This window comes from Lissotriton vulgaris, chromosome 11, assembly GCF_964263255.1.
Source record: "Lissotriton vulgaris chromosome 11, aLisVul1.2, whole genome shotgun sequence".
In the NCBI taxonomy this organism is placed as follows: Eukaryota; Metazoa; Chordata; class Amphibia; order Caudata; family Salamandridae; genus Lissotriton; species Lissotriton vulgaris.
In genome coordinates, this window is record NC_141699.1 from 712,099,200 (window position 1) to 712,117,575 (window position 18,376).

Sequence of the window (18,376 nt, forward strand, 5' to 3'; positions counted from 1 at the left end):
TACATACCCAGCAAACCAAAATCGGCTGGATGAATAGGCAAAAGGCGAAAAACGGCCTGTATGTCACATTTTGCAAGGTCAGCTCCTACCCCTGCCTTGCGCACCAATTCCAAAGCGTCATCCACTGACGCCTATGTCACTGCCGAATCGGAAGTGGAAATGAAGTCGTTAACTGAAAGCCCCTCCGGCCAAGACAGATGATGTATCAGGCGGAACTCACCCTTTGCCTTCTTCGGGATAACACCAAGTGGTGACACAATTAGATTTGGCAAGGGGCAAAATTCGAAAGGGGCCAACTACTCTGCCTAATTCCACTTCCTTCAGCAACTTCACTTCTACCACCGCCGCCATCTCCTTTGCTGACTTCAAGTTATCAGCCCAACGTGAAACTCTGGGGCCTTGATAACCAATCCTAAATCCGAGCCGAAACCCCCAAAACAACTTGGCCGCTCCTTCCACATCAGGGTAAGCTTCCAATGCGCTCAACATGGCCTGTAACCTAATTGGAGTAGGCGCCTTTTGGCACAAGAGGCGGCACAGATCCTCTCCCCCCCCTCTGACCCCTCCCGTGATCTCCCGGGTGTTGGTTGGGGAAGCATTGGAAGACAGCATGACTGCCCCCACACTGGGAGCATTCATGTTTAAATTTACAATACTGGCGCACGCAGGAACCTCTGTTGAAGCTCCAACATGCTCCAGTTGTGGGCAACTGTCCACGTCCAACGCCATTTGCCCCTTGTGTGGCGGGACGCTGAGAAAAGGGCCGGTAAGGAATCGGCAACCCACTGGCTGTGTGGATCGTGTTGGCCGAAGAATGACCTGACATCCACTGCAACCACAACTCCTGATCAACCTCCCCCCATGGCTTATCGTGGAATAAACTCATTCGCGCCCGAAATTCTTCATCATAGTTCAGCCACGCGTAACCCCCTGCCTGCAAATGCGCCTTTCTTATGACATCTAAATATTTGAACAGCGAAACCGCCCTCTCAGGGTATCGTTCACTGTATACGCTGGCATATATCAAAAAGGCCGCTGTCCAGTTTTCTATTGTTTTAGGAACTTTGGGACGGCGGGACAATTCAGCCTCCTCCTCTTTAGAACCTTCCTTTGCTTGCAATTCCCTATGAAGGAGCCTGAACACGTCTACATAATCATGGTCCCAAATACGCTGCCTAGTTCTGGTCGACAAATGTATGCCCAATGGCATTGATACCCCCATGTAAGGCAGTCTCGTACCACTCACTCTAGGCGTCTCACTTTGATCTGAACTAGTACCCGATGAACCTGGGCTGTCATTCCCCGGCCTCCCCCCATGCCCCGGCGCTGCCTTTACACTTTCATCCTGTTTTGACCCCAACCCATCCCCAACCTCCACCCTCCCCTGACCACCCTCTGCAGGCGCCCCACCTGACACACCCGCCAACGGCCGTGTCCAAGCAGCCCACCAGTCTGTCTTACCTGCTGGTAACTGCTCAGCCCGTTGCCGAAATTCTTCAAGACCGTCACGCCGATGACGTCCGCCTTGCATCCCGTGTGCCGGTGAGAGAACCGCTCCAGAACTCTGTAACACACTGGCAGAAGTTAATCTCCTCACCCCCCTCCCAGCCCCAGCTCTACCACCATGAGACAGACCACCTCTTGTCCCATAATCATTCTCTTTATCATAATCACCATCATCACCTTCAAGGTGCTGCTCATTTTCCGACCTTGCTAAACTCATACCTGGCCTATTGCCAGACGCCAAGTTAGTAAAAAACACTTTGAAACTCCGACTCAGGCCTCCGTGCAAAGCGCCCAGTCGCTGATGATAAATCCGCACCAGATCCGCCTCTCAAATTCGCCCCCCCCCCTAAACACCGCGCTCTGCGGTGCCGCCTGAGAATAGCAGAACTGCTCATCTGGTAACAGACCAGCAGCTTCAGAAGGGTACTCGCCGCTCGAGCGAGGGCCCGCACCATACTTACCTGCCACCTGAGTAGATGAAGTACCCGCCCTGTCTGGCACAGGCAGCTCTGTATGTTCCACCCACACCCATTGGCCTTGCGGAATCGCAGACCCCATGTTATGAATCACTTCAGGGCACCCAGGCGGGGGCCTGGCCTTTGGGAACATTGTAGAGGCTTCCTGCACCTGCCTGCACCCACCCCTGTCACCCATGCCCCCCCACCTCCCACCTTTGAACTGCCTGACTCGAGGCTTCCACCTCACACCACCCAACCCCTGCTCAAAATAAAATCAAGCCTGCAGAATCAGTGATACTGCGTTTAGGTTTTATATTAATTAAGATTTGCTTCGATTATAAAAAGAACCCGGTCGTCTTCCGTGAAACGTCACTACAATTACAGACGAGTTACATATAAGCCAGTAAAGGGGTTTGTTTGCAGTTCCAGTTCTGATCAGAAAGTTGTTAATTATGAGAAAACGGTGTCCTGGTTTCGGTATACCGCGCAATGATAATATGGATAACTTATTTTTTTCATTCTGCTCGGTAACGGGTGTTATTTAGTTTGTTTCTGTTGCCTTCCGACTGTTTTGGCTGCTACTGAAAATGTCAAGGCCACTGGAATTATGCGATTGTGCGGCCGGAATATAGTACACAATATGCTTACACTACGTAACATGATCTGTGGCAATGCAATGTGGATCCCTAGACTGGGTGTTTTTATAGCAGCTGCGCAAATTCAGTAACCAACTGATGTCCTTATGTGGGCCGAAACATGTTTCGAGCGTTTTTCCAGAAGCATTGGTCTCGTTGTTTACATGGGGCCTTGAAATTGACGACAGCTCTAGAAAGCGGAGGTAAGGGGGCTGCGGGTGGGTTGGGCACTGAGAGGGTGGTTCGAGCTGCAACTTTACTCATTGTCATCATACATTGAGACGGGACTATAACGTTCCACATATGGTAGGAATCGAGTCCTATGCGCCTCAATATTAACGCAGGGAGGGGCCAGAAGCTATTCCCCATTGGAATAGGGCAACGACACCCCCCCATACAAAGTAGCACCAGTCTCTTTACAGAACGAATGTAAGATCACATGTTCAGAAGTAACCACTATCTGAATCTGAGTTGTGTGGGGTTGGCTCTTCTGATCACTTACCACCCCCCACCACCCGAACACAAGAAACGGGTACTCGGTATTCGTATATAGTCTCAATTGTCTCTTTCTCGAATACCACCCAGCAGTGGAATCCCCAGCAGTCTTTTATCTTAGATGCAATATACGTGGATGTCTCTGGATAGAGACCCTGTTCGGATATCTCCCAGAAATAAGTCTTTGGTAAGAGGCTTAAGACTAAAGCCAGACCACGTTGAGTGATCCAAAAGTAACACCAACAATGGTATTTTTTTAGTCTATAAATCAGCCCCCCCCCCCCCTCGTGTTTTGCGGCCTGGAATCACACATTTTGCGGCACAAAGCTACATTTGCGATCTTAACTCAAATCTGTGGTCTTTTTACGACAGACGTGTGTCTGTCACAAAATACCGCTCGTTTCTTATCTATCACTACTGGACACATTGACAAGTCAGTCTGTGGCTTGGCTGAGTGTCTAGCCACACTGTGCCTCGGAACAGTTGGGTGTCTGATGCCAGAGAGTGCATGTCTAAGTTTGAAAGATTTCTATTTACACTTGATGAAACCGACCAAATTGATTTACAACAATGTGAAGGTAAATTGTAATTCTGTACTCGAAAAGTGGCATTACTATTATTCACCCAACACTAAAAACTGCTAAATAATTAACTTCAGGTGCTGTACTTTGGTAACCCTTTCAAGCAAGGTGTGAATGAATGAATTCTTTATTTGTGTGTTTACTTAAAACCATTACATTAAGAAAAGACAAAAAACAACTGCATTTAATAAAGACAGAATTAGAGTCTAGAAATCTAAAAGCAAGTCTATGTACACAACAATTATAAAAATGTTCCTTTTTACATTCTTGGATAAAGCAATCAGGTGATTAAAAAGTGCAGCACAAGTGCCTGCCTGACGGCCTAGGGGGAAGTGTTCATCAGTTTTGTACGGGTATAGTGGACAAATTTGCCAAAGTTGGCCATATGCTTCACTGTGTCCAATGTATAAAGTCGAAGGACTGCCTCCTTTGCAGTGCGAGTGCTCAGTTGAAGTAGAATGGGCCTGAGGTAGATTCTGCGGGCTGGGCGCAGAGCCGGGCAACAGAGTAAAATATGGGCCAGAGATTCGCGTTTGTATTTGCATGGCTGTTCACATGCTTTTGCAGTGCTGTACTTTGGTTGCCCTTTAAAGCGAGGTGCAGCAATGTTGCATGGCTGTTCACATTGAATGAATGAATTCTTTTTTTGTGTGTTTACTTAAAACCATTACATTAAGAAAAGAAAAAAAAACACCGCATTTAAAAAAGACAGAATTAGAGTCTAGAAATCTAAAAGCAAGTCTATGTACACAACAATTATTAAAATGTTCCTTTTACATTCTTGGATAAAACAATCGGGTGATTAAAAAGTGCAGCACAAGAGCCTGCCTGACGGCCTAGGGGGAAGTTTTCATCAGTTTTGTATGGGTATAGTGGACAAATTTGCCAAAGGTGGCCATATGCTTCACTGTGTCCAATGTATAAAGTCGATGGACTGCCTCCTTTGCAGTGCGAGTGCTCAGTTGAAGTAGAATGGGCCTGAGGTAAATTCTGCAGGCTGGGCGCAGAGCCGGGCATCAGCGTAAATTATGGGCCAGAGATTCGCGTTTGTATATGCATTGCTGTTCACATGCTTTTGCAGTTCTAAAATGCAAAAAAAACAAAGGAATGTTTGAAGACTGCATCCAGTAGCTCATTTGTGTGCGAAAACTTGAATTTTTTAAACAAATGTTATTAACCAATTGCTCTTGGTGTCTTATAATCAGTAATGCAAGTACAGATCTGTCCAAACATTAATGTCTGCTCGCTTCTCATATTCTCTTCTACTGGCAGCTCTCTTGGATTGGCAGCAGTCTATGCAGTACTTTGCTTCTGGTAGGGCTACCCACTGCACCACCTTTTGCCTAATAGTGGTGATGTTCCTCGTCTGGGTGCGAGCTCTATCTTGCTGCATCAACTTGACTGTGCGCGAACACTTGAGATGACGTTTTCCTTTAAATAAACTAGGCTTTTACAACAGATGTACATGATTTTAACTGATGCACAGAATTAATAGCTGTTTCAGAAGAAGAATAGAAATTTCATTATGGAAAATAATCTACCTTACTATTACCAACATTCTTAAATGTATTCTATTGGACTGTCAACTGGTTAAGGTTGCGGTGTTAGTCTCGAAACAAGTTCGCCACTCAATCTATGCCTGGCACGCGTGCTCTCAGCTTAGGTCTGTATTTTCTTTAGTGAGATACTCAAAGAGCAGTGGACAATTCATACAAGCTGCATGTCTACTCTGGTGGCACCGTCTTTAAAAAGAACATGGTCTTGATTGATCTGATCTTTCTCAAATTCAATCCATTTCACGTTTGCATGATGAGGTAGGTAAGATGATTGCATTTTGTGTCCCATCCCAAAAGCCAGCTAGACTACTTTTATGCAGTTTTTTTCCTTTCAAACACAGCACCGGATTTTTTATTGTGATGTTTTTGGATATCCTTCATCTACTGGCGGCTGTTTCCATGCCCTATTTCTTCTAGATAAATCAAGGGCTTTTGATACTGTCAGAAATTTAATTGTTAGACATGATCTCCAAAAGATCACAAGTAGAGACACCTCTTTCCAGTGGATGCATTTTCACTTGTTTCACCGTGTTCAAAGGTTTTCTGTTCTTTTTTAATATCTATGCAGATACTTTTAGTTGTGTTGTTTCTCAATCTTCTGCACTTGTCATTAAGTTTATCACCTACAGTGAAACTCTAGGGCACCTCATCCAGTTGCATGGTTTCTATTTCCACTTTTATGCTGGGACCCATAGCAGCCCTCTTTAGACAATTTATGATGAAGGTTGGTGATGGATAGGTAGCCTTTGGCTGTTGGTTGAATCCTTTTAGTATCTGTTGGACCTGGCCTCGTGGCGTGGCCTCACTCCTCCCGCATGGCAGGTCCCGGACTACCTCGACCCCTGTTCCCCGGCCCAGAGCAGCACCATCCACCATCCACGAGTGCCGCCCCTCCGGGCAGCCCCCAGCTCTTCCCCGGTGGAACTCGACCTCCTCTCCTCAACCCCCTCGGCTGGCCTGGACCCCTTTCCCGGACCACCGTCTCCGGCCCAGCCGCCATCTTGGACCCTCCACGACCAGGCCTCGTGGCCTCGGCCCGACCCCAGCCACAGACCCAGCAAAGCCCGACATCGAGGCACCACGATCCAACCAGGGGGTAAAGAGACGACTTGGCGAATCAATGGGGGAAGGAGTTTCGATGGTCCCCCATCCGCCTGGTTTCGATCGCCCCCAGCCTCCCTGGGCGCTGGCTCCACCCCCCTGCTGGGTGTCTGGACTCGCACATCCCGGACCCTCCGACCTCCAAGTGCGAGGGTCCGGACATCAAAGGGCCCCAGACCTATAACTGGGGCAGCTCCAGAGCAGGCCGGCAGTTGTATCCTGGAGTCGAGAGACACCGAGACAAACTCATCTTCGTGCAACCATCCTTGGGGTCCTGCTGGCGCTGCTGCGGCCCATCTTTGTGAAGCTATCCTTGGAGTCCTGCTGGCGCTGCCGCGGCCCATCTTCGTGAAACCATCCTTGGAGCCCTGCTGGCGCTGCCGCGGCCCACCTTCGTGAAACTATCCTTGGAGTCCTGCTGGCGCTGCCGCGGCCCATCTTCGTGAAACCATCCTTGGAGTCCTGCTGGCGCTGCCGCGGCCCATCTTCGTGAAACCATCCTTGGAGTCCTGCTGGCGCTGCCGCGGCCCATACCGAAGAACCCTCCAGCTCGAGGATTGAGAGCTGTGCGCAAGATATCCCTGTACGAGACCGGTACCAAGACTGTCCCGCTACCCCCTTCCCACAAGAGACTAAGTTTAAGAGGATCCCTGAATCCTGTTCCTTCTGTATCGTTACGATAACCTGCCTAAAAGTACTGATAAAAGTGTTAAGAACCTATCCTTGTGTGGCGTCCATCTGTAGGGGGGTGGTTGCTCGGCTGTACGATCTTAGGAGAGGGCCCTCACCTAGAGGCCTCTCCCCCTTGCTCGGCCGACCCTCAGATTTCCCTTCTAACAGTATCCCTAAAGTAATGATGGGTGGTACTAGTGTCGGCCTCTAGGGCTCACATTGTGGCCAAACGAGTGATGGCCCTAAGCCTGTAAAATCAGGCAAGACTTTGAGCATTAAGACTGAACCAGATCTGCATCTGCAATCTAAGATCTTAGCACTCTCGTTATCCTGTATATTTCATCTAATCTTTTAACAGTATTCTTCTGTGTCCCCCTTTTGAGGGCAGGCATTCTGCAGTTACTGCTGTCATTGGGTTATGGATGGATAACAGTATTGGACTTCATTTTGGCTGGAAAAAAGCTTATGTTTGTGCGTTAGGTGGTACAGAACTCTATTTACTTAAAGTGTCTGAGGCAATTTGCTATCGTAGCTATCACTCTGTGGGTTACAAGTTACAGTAAACAACAATGGTGCAGAATCTGGGCGAGCAAGCCCCTTTAAGAAAAGCTGAAGTCTGTGCATCGTGTCAAATAAAAGAATTATATGTGGGGAATTGTATAATAATTTTGTACATCGAAATGTGCTGGACCAAATACGTTTTATAATTAGTACAGAAGTCTGCAGCTCAAACTGGTAGGCTCTCATAAATTTGCACTATCTAAGCATATAATGCACAAACTTAATTTGTTTGTGGTTGGCATTTGCATTCTTTTCAATGTATTGTAGAATGTGCGTAAATGTCTTGAAAAACATAAAAGATATACCACCAGTCTTGTCTTATACTCAGCTAACCAGTGTTTACTTTTGGTATGTGCTAGAATGAAAAGGGATCTAGCAGGATCCTGGTTCCGGCAGCTATTACTGAGCTGGATTGGGGATCCGCCTGGCCTCAGGGAAATAAACAGAATGTGACACAATCCTGCATGTTGTTGGCTTTCTGTTCGGAGCAGCAATATGCAGGCGGCAGGCGGCACTGAGGCTTTCCCGTTTTAGATTCCAGCTTGGACTAAAACAAAGGTCAGAATCAAAAAGCCCTTGTTTTGTTTGAGTATAATCCTGTCTGGGACCTACCTGGAGCCTAACACCTAGATGTAAATGTAATGGATGAGAAACAAAGGCCCACAGCTTGTTATCACCTCACAAGTACTTCAGAAACTACGACGTGAAGGCAAGCTTTTGACTTTATTCAGTTCCTGTATATAAGAGATATGCATGCACTGTAAGAATGTCAGATGTACCCGTTTGTACGAGTATTTACAGAACTAACAATTTAAATAGCACTTACAATTTTTGTATTTAAATCTTATATAGTGCTACTAATCCCAGTGTAGGATGTCCGAGCGCTTTACATCACACTCACATTATCGATTGACAATAATCATACCAGTGTCTAAATCAATGTACATACCCTCATTGCCTTAGACAACATTATACATATGAATGTTTGATGTTACATAAGACAATGAGAGTTTCAAGCTTTAGGGGTCAAACATTATCTTTACTGGTAGGGATTTTATGTTGAAGAGTGCATGGCCAAGAGAAACACAAAGTCAAGATTTAAACTGTAACACAGTGATTGAGGTTGTTTTTACTAATAAGACTTAAATAATACCAAAAGAAACCAATAGAGCAGCCTAATAATAACAAGAGCGAGGAAAACAATAATGTTCTAAATTCATGCATTGATGCCGGTTCATAGCTCATGGTGCTACATTAGGGCTGTTTATGAACTTCAAGTAATAAAAGGATCTCTGTGTCAAAAGCAGTAACCCATTTATCTAGATACATAAAATAAAAATATCATCTGCATGTTATAGTGTGTTTTTTTACAGGAGACACATTAACCCACTGTGCTGCTTTATGTGCCAAAGGTGTGACTAGACAAAACACAGATTTCTGCAGCAAGTGCATTAACCAACAGAGTTATCTTATCAATATTATTATTCCCTAAGATTTACAGGACACACAGAGCTCTCTGCAGCGGGGCTTTAACTTATAAGATATTTTAAAATGGAGGTTTTGCTACCAGTTTAGCCAGAACAGATGTACTTGTCACGTTTCTCCTTATTGCCAATTTCTTTGTGTCGGAGTTCTTAAAAAAATACATTTATAAGTTGACTGGGACTGGCTTTCTGCTCCCTTTTTGTTGCCACACAAAAACCCGACAGACTGACACAGAACCATAACCTGAAGACAGACACATAATCACTTTACTTATGGCTGGAAAAGCATATAATCCACAGGCCAACCTCCAGCTAACTCAGCCTCCCTAGTACTAGCGGTCATAGTGCTTCATACCCCATTTAAGTGTATGAAGTGCTCTATATTTGTATGAGGTATTATATAATTATTTATTTATATAAGTGCAACTATAAAAAAACAAAAATCTGGGAAATATTGAAGGGTCTAGTTCCACACATGTTCTCTTTATTGTTAAGTACATAAATGGCCTGTACATTAAATAATGAACTTAATTGAGCAAGTATACTGAAAGCTATGACACAGTATCCTGCTGTTTTTATGGCGGTTCCTTCTGGTTTAAGGCCGTTTCAGTGCTAGCTTGCAAATGAATGGTCCTAACAATTAGGTGCTGTAAAGAATGTATCATCTCAAAGAAAAAAACTTTACTTTTTTTAACCTTATTTACACGGTCTCTCTCCTAATTGCCTTGTGAAAAAAGTAAGCTCATCAGAAAGACTGCTACACAGTGATAATTCAGCGGATCACTAAACGCCCCACAGCTCTGCCCGTGTTTATTTCATTTTATTGTCTATTTGTCTTTTTGACAAAATAGAAATTACATCTTCTAGCCACCCCAAGGATATCAACGTGACTTTGCCGTCGGGCAATAGGAATTCCCACCCCTGCAGGAAGAGGCTCACTGTCTTCCTTTCCCATAGCCATGACATTTATTGTGTAATGTCTCTGGAGGTATGACTTCAACTTGTTCACATGGAACATCCTCTGGGGTTCCCTTGTGGCACTTGTGTCCATCAAGTAGTTTACCTCAGACACCTTCTGAACTACTTTGTATGGCCCACACCATTTGTCCTTGAACGCCCTTATATATAGGCTTTAGCACCAACATCTCCTGACCGTTCTGATACACAGTCAACATAGCTTTCTGTTCATACCATTTCTTCATCAGCGCTTGGTAGACTGAAGACTCTACTTGGCCTGATTCACATATTCCACCATCAACATCCTGAGGCCAACCACATAATCCACCACATCCTTCTGTGGAGACTTTGAGGTTCCTTTCCACACCTCTCTGACTAAGGTGAGTGGACACTGTACTGGGTGTCCATACAGAAGTTCAAAGGGACGGAACCCTATTCCCTTCTGCAGATTCTCTCAGTAGGCAAATAAGAGACGTGGCAGGGGAAGATCCCACTTCCTCCCGAGGGTCTCTGGTAAAGTTCCCAATATGTTCTTCAGTGTTTTCTTAAACCGCTCCACAAAACATTGGTTTGTGGGTGGTATGCCCTGGAGAAGTTGTATGTCACACCAGCATGCTCTCACATCTCACTCATGTAAGAAGAGATGAGGTTGGTTCCCAGGTCAAAAATTACCGTCCTTGGAAATCTTACCCTTGAAAAGATCTCTAGGGTCCCTAGGAGAGCTCTCTCTACCACCTTTGCAATCCTGCTCCTCAGAGGTACAGCGTCAGGGTATGTAAAGGCATCATCCACCACAACCAAGATATACTTGTTGCCTTACTATGTGAGGGCATATGGACCAACTATGTCTATTTCCATCCACTTAAATGGAAGACCTACAACTTGTACAGGCACTAAAGGTGCCTTAGTCTTCCCTCCTTTCTTACCACTCATCTGCCAGTCTGGACAGGCTCTACAGAACCTCTCTGTGCATCCCAGTATACCAGAGAGTCCAACCTATCCTGGCTTTTTCTTATCCCCAATGTTCCTTCTAAGGGCACTTCATGGGCCAGTGACAACAGGAAGTTCATGTACACTAATGTAACCACTAGCCTCTTGTTAGTTCCTGAATTGGGATCTACCTGTTCACTATAAAGTAGTCCATCCTCACATTCAGCATTGTGTTTCCAACCACTCCTTTGCTGACCTGCTCCTGGGCTTCCTCCCGAAGTCCCACAAGCGTAGGGCACTCCTGTGCTTTACAAAAATCTTTCTGTGTAGGCCATTCAGCAACTAATAAACCCCGTAGCTCTGAAAGAGACCCAGACTGTAGCAACTGGTCCACTTCAGGTGCCTCATCCTCTCCTCCATCTGGAGCAGAAGTGATTACCTCCACAGCCATTGCCATCCTGTAGACTACCTTGTCCTGGTCCCTGTAAATCAGAGATGATAAAAGTCGAACTCTGAAATTGATGTGCAGCATGTGCTCTGGTTAACACAGCTGGTGTTGTCCAAGCCATAAAGGATTCTGATCCCGGCACCAACCCAGGGGCAATATAATCATTGAACAAGAGACATCGAACTCCTTGCTTTCCCCTTACCCCCATATCAATCATGACCTCCTTGCCATGGAGCTCAATCTCAGCCCTGGCAAGCAGATACTCCATGCCTTTTTTGCTGGCTACCAAACCTGTATCTCCTCAGTTTTAAGGTACTTTCTCTCATCCATGCTGCAGAAGGCTCCAGTATCCTGCATGACAGGTGCTCTTTCGTTCCATTGATTCTAGCTTTCTACACAAATCCATTGTGTTAGGGTGATTGTGCTTCAGAGCATCTGAGTCCCTCTCAAATGACCATGGCTACTAGGTTAAGCACAATCGGTGTCTCTCAGGTGCTTCCACCCACGTGTGACATGCTTGCTATCACATGTTTTGCTGGGTCAAGTTTTTTCTCTTGACAATCTCTTTAAAAATGTTGCTTCTTGTGACACTTAAAGCAGGTCACCTCCTTGGACGGCTTCCTTGCCTTCCCTTTTCCTGATACTCCTTTCCTGATACACCATTCCCATGTGCAACTAGAGCCTCATCTGTTTTAACCAGTATCTGAAATTGATCCCTAATGAAATAAGCAAGGACCTCTCTCTTCCCACTCTGGGAATTCTTTGCCCTCTGTCCCTTCTTTTTTTTTTTTTTAATTTTTAAAACCTTTATTATGAAAGAGCACACAGCTATTCAGCCTAACATCCCGGAGGCAAGGCAGCATAGACTCAGTAGGAAAATAGTGCAAGGCTATTCACATCAGAACATTGCAGGTTGTGTTTTATTTTAATAAGAAAGATAACTAAACCAAGAAAGGAAGCGCCAAAAGGCGCGAAAGATTGGCAATGGAACAACAGAGACGTATAGGAGTCGGCCAAGGGCAGAGGAGGACAGGTAGAGCTTCGATAAAAGAATTAATGGTAGAATGGGGAAGGGGGGGGGGGGGGAAGGAAAGATCAGGAGGAATATAAACTGCAGAAAACAGTTGGTGTTACAGGCTACGGTGATAGGTGTTCATCCAGGGGGATAGGTTCCGGTGGCAAGCACACATCGCCCCTGTATGCATTCCATGCCCCCCACACTTTATTCCATGTCTGAGGTCTCCCCCTGGCAATATAAACTGTCTTTTCCCTGACCATGCACCAATCCATGTTGGCTTTCCATTGTACCACCAGGGCCGTAGCAGCACCCCACTTTTGAGCAATATCACGCTTGGCAATCATATTGCCCAATGTCGCCCAACGAGTCTGCGCCGTGTTGCAATCAGTTGGTTCCCAGACGTTAAGAAGGCATCTCCGCGCCTCCGCTGCCAGGACCACCCCAGTCACCTCTCCCATAATCCGGTGCACTTTCGCCCAGTAAGGGGCAATGACGGGGCATTCCCACAGAATATGCATAAAGGTTGCGAGAGCCCCACAACCACGACGACAAAGGCCATCGGGCGAAAATCCCATATGCAAAAGCCGAGGGCCGGTAACATACACCCGGTGGAGGATTTTGAATTGTACCAGTCGAAGACGTGAGGAGATAGCGACCTCCTTAGGGGAGGACACTGCACTCTGCCAGTCCTCGTCGTCAAGTTCCAGGCCGTCCGCCATCCATTGATCTCTCAAGCACAGGAGGAGGTCAGTTCGAACATTAATCAACTTTTTATAGGACAGAGAAATAGCACTGTCAGGCATATGGCCATCCAGAATCCTGTCCTCCAAGGGGGAGCTTTCGGGGATTTCACCCTCCACCGGCCCGGCAGAGATCAACGCGTGCCTCAGCTGGGCGTACCGGAAAAACTCCGAACCACCCAATTGATATTCGGCTTGCAGTTGAGAAAAGGTCTTAACCTCGCCCTTCGTAACCATGTCGTCCACCCTGGAGATACCTATGAGGTCCCATTTATCAAAACCCTTGGTGTGCCACAGCCTGCCCAAGATATCAGAGTCGTACAGAGGGGTAAATCTAGTCAGTCTGCCCTGCCAACCCTGTGCTTTAGTAATCGTTCGCCAAGTGTGAACCGCCGCCCTGGTCGGGCCTGACAGGCGCCGATCGAAGGATCTGGAGTACAGGGCGCGATAGTAGTTACCACCGCTCAAAAGCCATCTGTCCATTGCGTAACCCGGACTATCCGCGGGGCCATAAAAACCATGGTTGATTGCAATGAGCTGAGAGGACCAGTAGTACCGACGAACATCCGGTAGGGCGATGCCTCCGTCGTACCACGGCAATGTGAGCTTCTGGATGGCTACACGGGGTCGACCCTCCCAGAGCAAGGCGCGTTGTAAGCTCTCAATTTCACGAAAATAGCGAGCCGGAACCGGGTCCTGAGTGTTCTGTAGAGCATACAGAAATCTGGGCAACGACATCATTTTAAACAATGCTGCCCGGCCCAGGAGAGAGAGCGGGAGCTTGCGCCAACTTTCCACATCTCTCCGCAGTCGCTGGAGAGGGGGAAGGAGATTGTGATCATATCGCGCCTTAGAACTACCGGAAATGTAAATTCCCAGGTACTTAAAGCCCTGACCGGCCATCTGGATATTGCAGCCCCTAGGGAGGCGCGGCGTGTCTCCCTTTAGAATGTAAAGGGAAGATTTAGCCCAATTGATGACCAGGCCAGAGTGGCGCCCAAACAGTCTGAGCACGTCGCATGCCACAATGAGCGACTTGCAGGGGGAAGTAAGGTAGAGCAGGATGTCGTCTGCGTATAGGGAAACTCTATCCTCAAAGCCCGGGGCCCAGGTTATACCATGCAAGTCCGGGTGTACACGCAGCATGGCTGCAAGCGGCTCCAAAGCCAGAGCAAACAGGAGAGGTGACAGGGGGAAACCCTGCCTGGTACCTCGGTGAAGGGCAAAGGATGCCGACACGCGGCCATTAACTGTGACATTAGCCAGCGGGCAAGCATAGAGAAGTCGCACCCAACTCAGGAAGCCCGGTCCAAAGCCAAGCTTCGCTAGCACCGCCCAAAGATAACTCCACTCAAGGGAGTCAAAGGCCATCGTTGCTTCAAGGGAGGCAAGTATCGCCGGTTCGTCTAGGGTGTGAGCTCTGGCCATAACGCCATGAAGCCGACGCAGGTTAAGGGCAGTGTTACGGCAGGGAATAAAACCCGACTGGTCAGGGTGTACCAAATCACCAATTACTCCAATCAACCGATTGGCAAGTAGTTTGGCCAGGATCTTAGGCTCCACATTGAGGAGAGAGATGGGGCGGTATGATCGGCACACATCTCTCGGTTTTCCCTCTTTGTGAATAACCACGATGGTGGCCAGCCGTTGGTCTAAGGGGAGGAGGCCCTCGTCCCGTGCCTTCAAAAACATAGTCCGCAGGTGCGGGGATACCACATCCGGTCGAATTTTATATAACTCGACCGGGATACCATTGGGGCCAGTCGCTTTACCCGACCTTAACGCACGGATCGCCAAGGCGACCTAGTCAGCGGATATGTCCCGATCTAAGTCGGCACGGTCTTCATCAGAAAGACAGGGGAGGTCAATCGTCGAGAGGAACGCAGCCGAGTCAGCCTCGGAGCGGTCTGAGTTGGAAGTGTAGACACCCCGGAAATAATCCGCAAAAGACTCGACAATGGCACTCGGGTCAGTGACTGCTACACCGTCGTCGCCCAAAATCTCAGGCACCACACGGCTGGCCATCTCACGTCTGTCCAGCCAAGCCAGCAGCTTTCCGGCCTTGTCCCCAACATCGTAAATACGACCTTGTTGTTCCTTGGCAAGGGTAAGGGCAACATTCATGGCGATATCGTGATATTCCGCTTGTTTAAGGGAAAGGTCATGCAAGAGAGAGGGGTCGGGCTCGGGCCCCAAACAGGACTCGAGGCGCAAAACCTCGTCTTCAATACGCGCGAGGTCGGCGTCTCTGACTCGCCTGGCCTCGGTAATGGGAGCAAGAGCCTCACCCCTCAACACAGTCTTGAAAGCCTCCCACAAGGTGATAGCCGAGCCAACCGAGCCCACATTTTCCGAGAAGTAGAGGTTGATGGTCCTAGCCAGGAGTGCCCGAGTCTTGGGATTACGGAAGTACCACGGGTTAACCGTAACCGGACGATCAGACAGTGCGATGTTAAAATCAAACGAGACCCACAACGGGGAGTGATCTGAAATACCCCGTGCCAGAAAACGGGCCTCAGACACGGCAGACGCATGCGCGGCAAGGGTAAGTACGTAGTCTATACGGGAGAGGGTGCCGTGGGCACTCGAAAGGAAGGAAAATTGGCGGAGCACGGGATGTAGCAGTCGCCAACTGTCCACCAAACCCATAGAATCAAGAAAGGAAGGCAACCACAGTTGGGAGCTGCGGAGATCTCTCGGCGGTTGGCGGTCAAGGGAACCAGAGCAGACTGAGTTGAAATCACCTCCCAGTATCAATAGGCCAGCAGGCAGAGACAATATGGCGGCACCAAGGTCTTGGAAAGTACTAGATTGCAGGCCCGGGGGAACATAAACCGAAAGTAGCGCTAGGGAACGCCCCTCCCATCTCCCCGCCACTGCAGCGTAGCGGCCCCTCTCATCAATCACAGTGACGTCTATCTCCAGAGGAAGGGACGCACGCACCAAGACACCCGCCCCTCGGGAGCCCGAAGAGAACCCAGAGTGGGCCACCATCTTGTAGCCTTTACGATTGAGGGCTTTACAAGAGTTGCCTACTAAATGCGTCTCCTGTAAAAACACAATATCGGGCATATGTCTTTTAAGCAGTTGAATCACCACCCCTCTCTTAATTCGATCACCCAACCCATTAACATTCCAACTGATCACTTTCAATTTCCTACCCCCCATTGTCCCGCAACCCGTCCCACCCAATCCCAGCCAACCCAATCATCAAGTAAACAGCAGTAAACACGATCCATTGCCTGAAGAAAAGAGAAGAGAAAGAACGAACAAACAAATAAACTTGCATAGTTGCACCCCCCACCCTGCACCCCTGCATCAGACTAAAAAGCCCCCCCAACCAGCAGTGTGCCTGTCGCCCCAGAAACTACTCTACAAAAAGAGACCCAGAGGAGTAAGGAATCCCCGCGAACTCCTCCCGCCACCCTCCATGTACCGACAGGAAAGCCAACAGGGTCAAATAAGGAACAATACCCAACAGTCTAATGAAGCGGGGTCACCGAGCGCCGGTGTCCCTACTGTAGAGCCAAGTCTCATAGATCCGGGCCACCAGCCGCACCTCCATCCCGGTCGTCTTGAGTGTCTCGACGCGGCGACAAAGTGTCCAACCAGTCACTTACATTCTCGGCAAAGTCAAAAAACAGGGCACGGCCCTCATGTTCGATCCGGAGTTTGGCAGGAAACATCATGGAATACTTATATCCCATATCTCGCAATCTTCTCTTAACCCCGGCATAGCTCTGGCGCTGCCGCTGTACCGTCCTAGTAAAGTCCGGGTAAAAGTGTATTTTGGCGTTCTGGTACTGAAGCGGTCCATGTCGTCTGGATGCCTGCAGGACCGCGTCCCGGTCTCGAAAGTTGAGAAGTCGTGCCACAATGGGCCTAGGCGCCACGCCCGACTTCGGCGGGCCGCCCGGCACCCGGTGGGCACGCTCCACAGAGAAAAAGTTACTAAGGCCAGACGGTGCCAAGTGGGTCTTTATCAGATCCTCAACAAAGAGGTCCGTCGCCGCTTCCTCCGATCCCTCCGGAACACCGACAATGCGAACATTTTGCCGCCTGGCACGTCCCTCAAAGTCCTCCAGCCTCCTCGAGAATTGGTCCGCAGTCATCCGCAGGTTCCGGACCTCGGTTTGCAGGTCCGAGACGTCGGCTGTCAGGCTGGAGGTCTTAATGTCCAATGTTTTCACTCTATCATTAGTTTTGCCCAGGTCAGCTCTAATGAGAGTCAGGTCAACGGCCATAGTGTCCACCTTGTGGGTCAAGATCTCATGTTGCTGTTGCATATCAGCCCGAAAACTGGTGATGGCTCCCATAATGTCGCTCAGGGTAGGCTCGGAGCCGTCGGGCGAGCCCGTAGGTGGAAGGCTCTTGGCAGAGGGTCCTGTGACAGGCGGTGTCTTCGGCTGGGTATAGCGTTCAATTCTGCTCTGCTGCGACTGTGATTTCCCGCGGACGCCTTTATTCGATGTCTTGTCGGGGTCACCTCTGCCCGCCATGTTGGTTCCGATGAGGACAAAGGGCTGTGCCAGCCAAGCCCGAGCCCAGCGAGCCGAGTAGGGTATCCGGGCTGGATATTTAGACCAGGCTGACGTAGGAACGCGCTGCAGGCACTAGAACTCCACCAACAGAGGCGACAGGCAGGCACTCCGCAGATCAATCGTGCGGAGCGGCGGAGACCGGAGAGACAATGGCACAGTACTGGCACGGAGTTCCACTCGACGTAGCTCAGCGCAGGAACCACCGATTCGAAAACGGAAAGCAGTTCTCGCCTCATTAGACCATCAGCAATAAGAATCCACCCTCGTGGAACAGGATATCAGGCAGGATATATGAGGAGGATCGGAAGGTCCGCGGAGCTCCGAGCTTACGCGGCCATCTTGGTTGCCCGCAAAGCTCCTCCCCCCTCTGTCCCTTCTTAAATCCTTCAACTGATCTATGGATGTAGATCAATTCCCAAACCTGTGTTTTCAATTGTCTTTGCATATGACCTTTGTGCATTGAAGAATTAAAAAAACTGGACTGATTGCCCTATTGGCACAAATTGGAAATGGCCAATGCTACCCCTGTATCGACACTCTTAAACATTAGACTCCCCAACACTTGCCGCTAATTCTTAGAACCCCTTTTATAGGGCCACGGGCATACAAGGCCCAACCGTGATGGGTGAGACGTTTTACTACTCATGTCCCGGGGCCCCTTCTGCAATTGACTCTCAGTGGTAGCTATGGGTG

At 48.5% G+C, this 18,376-nt stretch overlaps 1 protein-coding gene across 1 annotated transcript in view; it reads left to right on the forward strand.

The window, feature by feature from the left end:
* Positions 1-2,722: 2,722 nt before the first annotated feature.
* Positions 2,723-18,376, forward strand: part of PLEKHB2 (pleckstrin homology domain containing B2) — a 158,671-nt gene continuing 143,017 nt past the window's right edge. The window contains exon 1 of the mRNA XM_086942526.1: positions 2,723-2,802. The gene's annotated coding sequence lies outside the window, so the exon portion shown is untranslated. The remainder of the gene's footprint in view (positions 2,803-18,376) is intronic.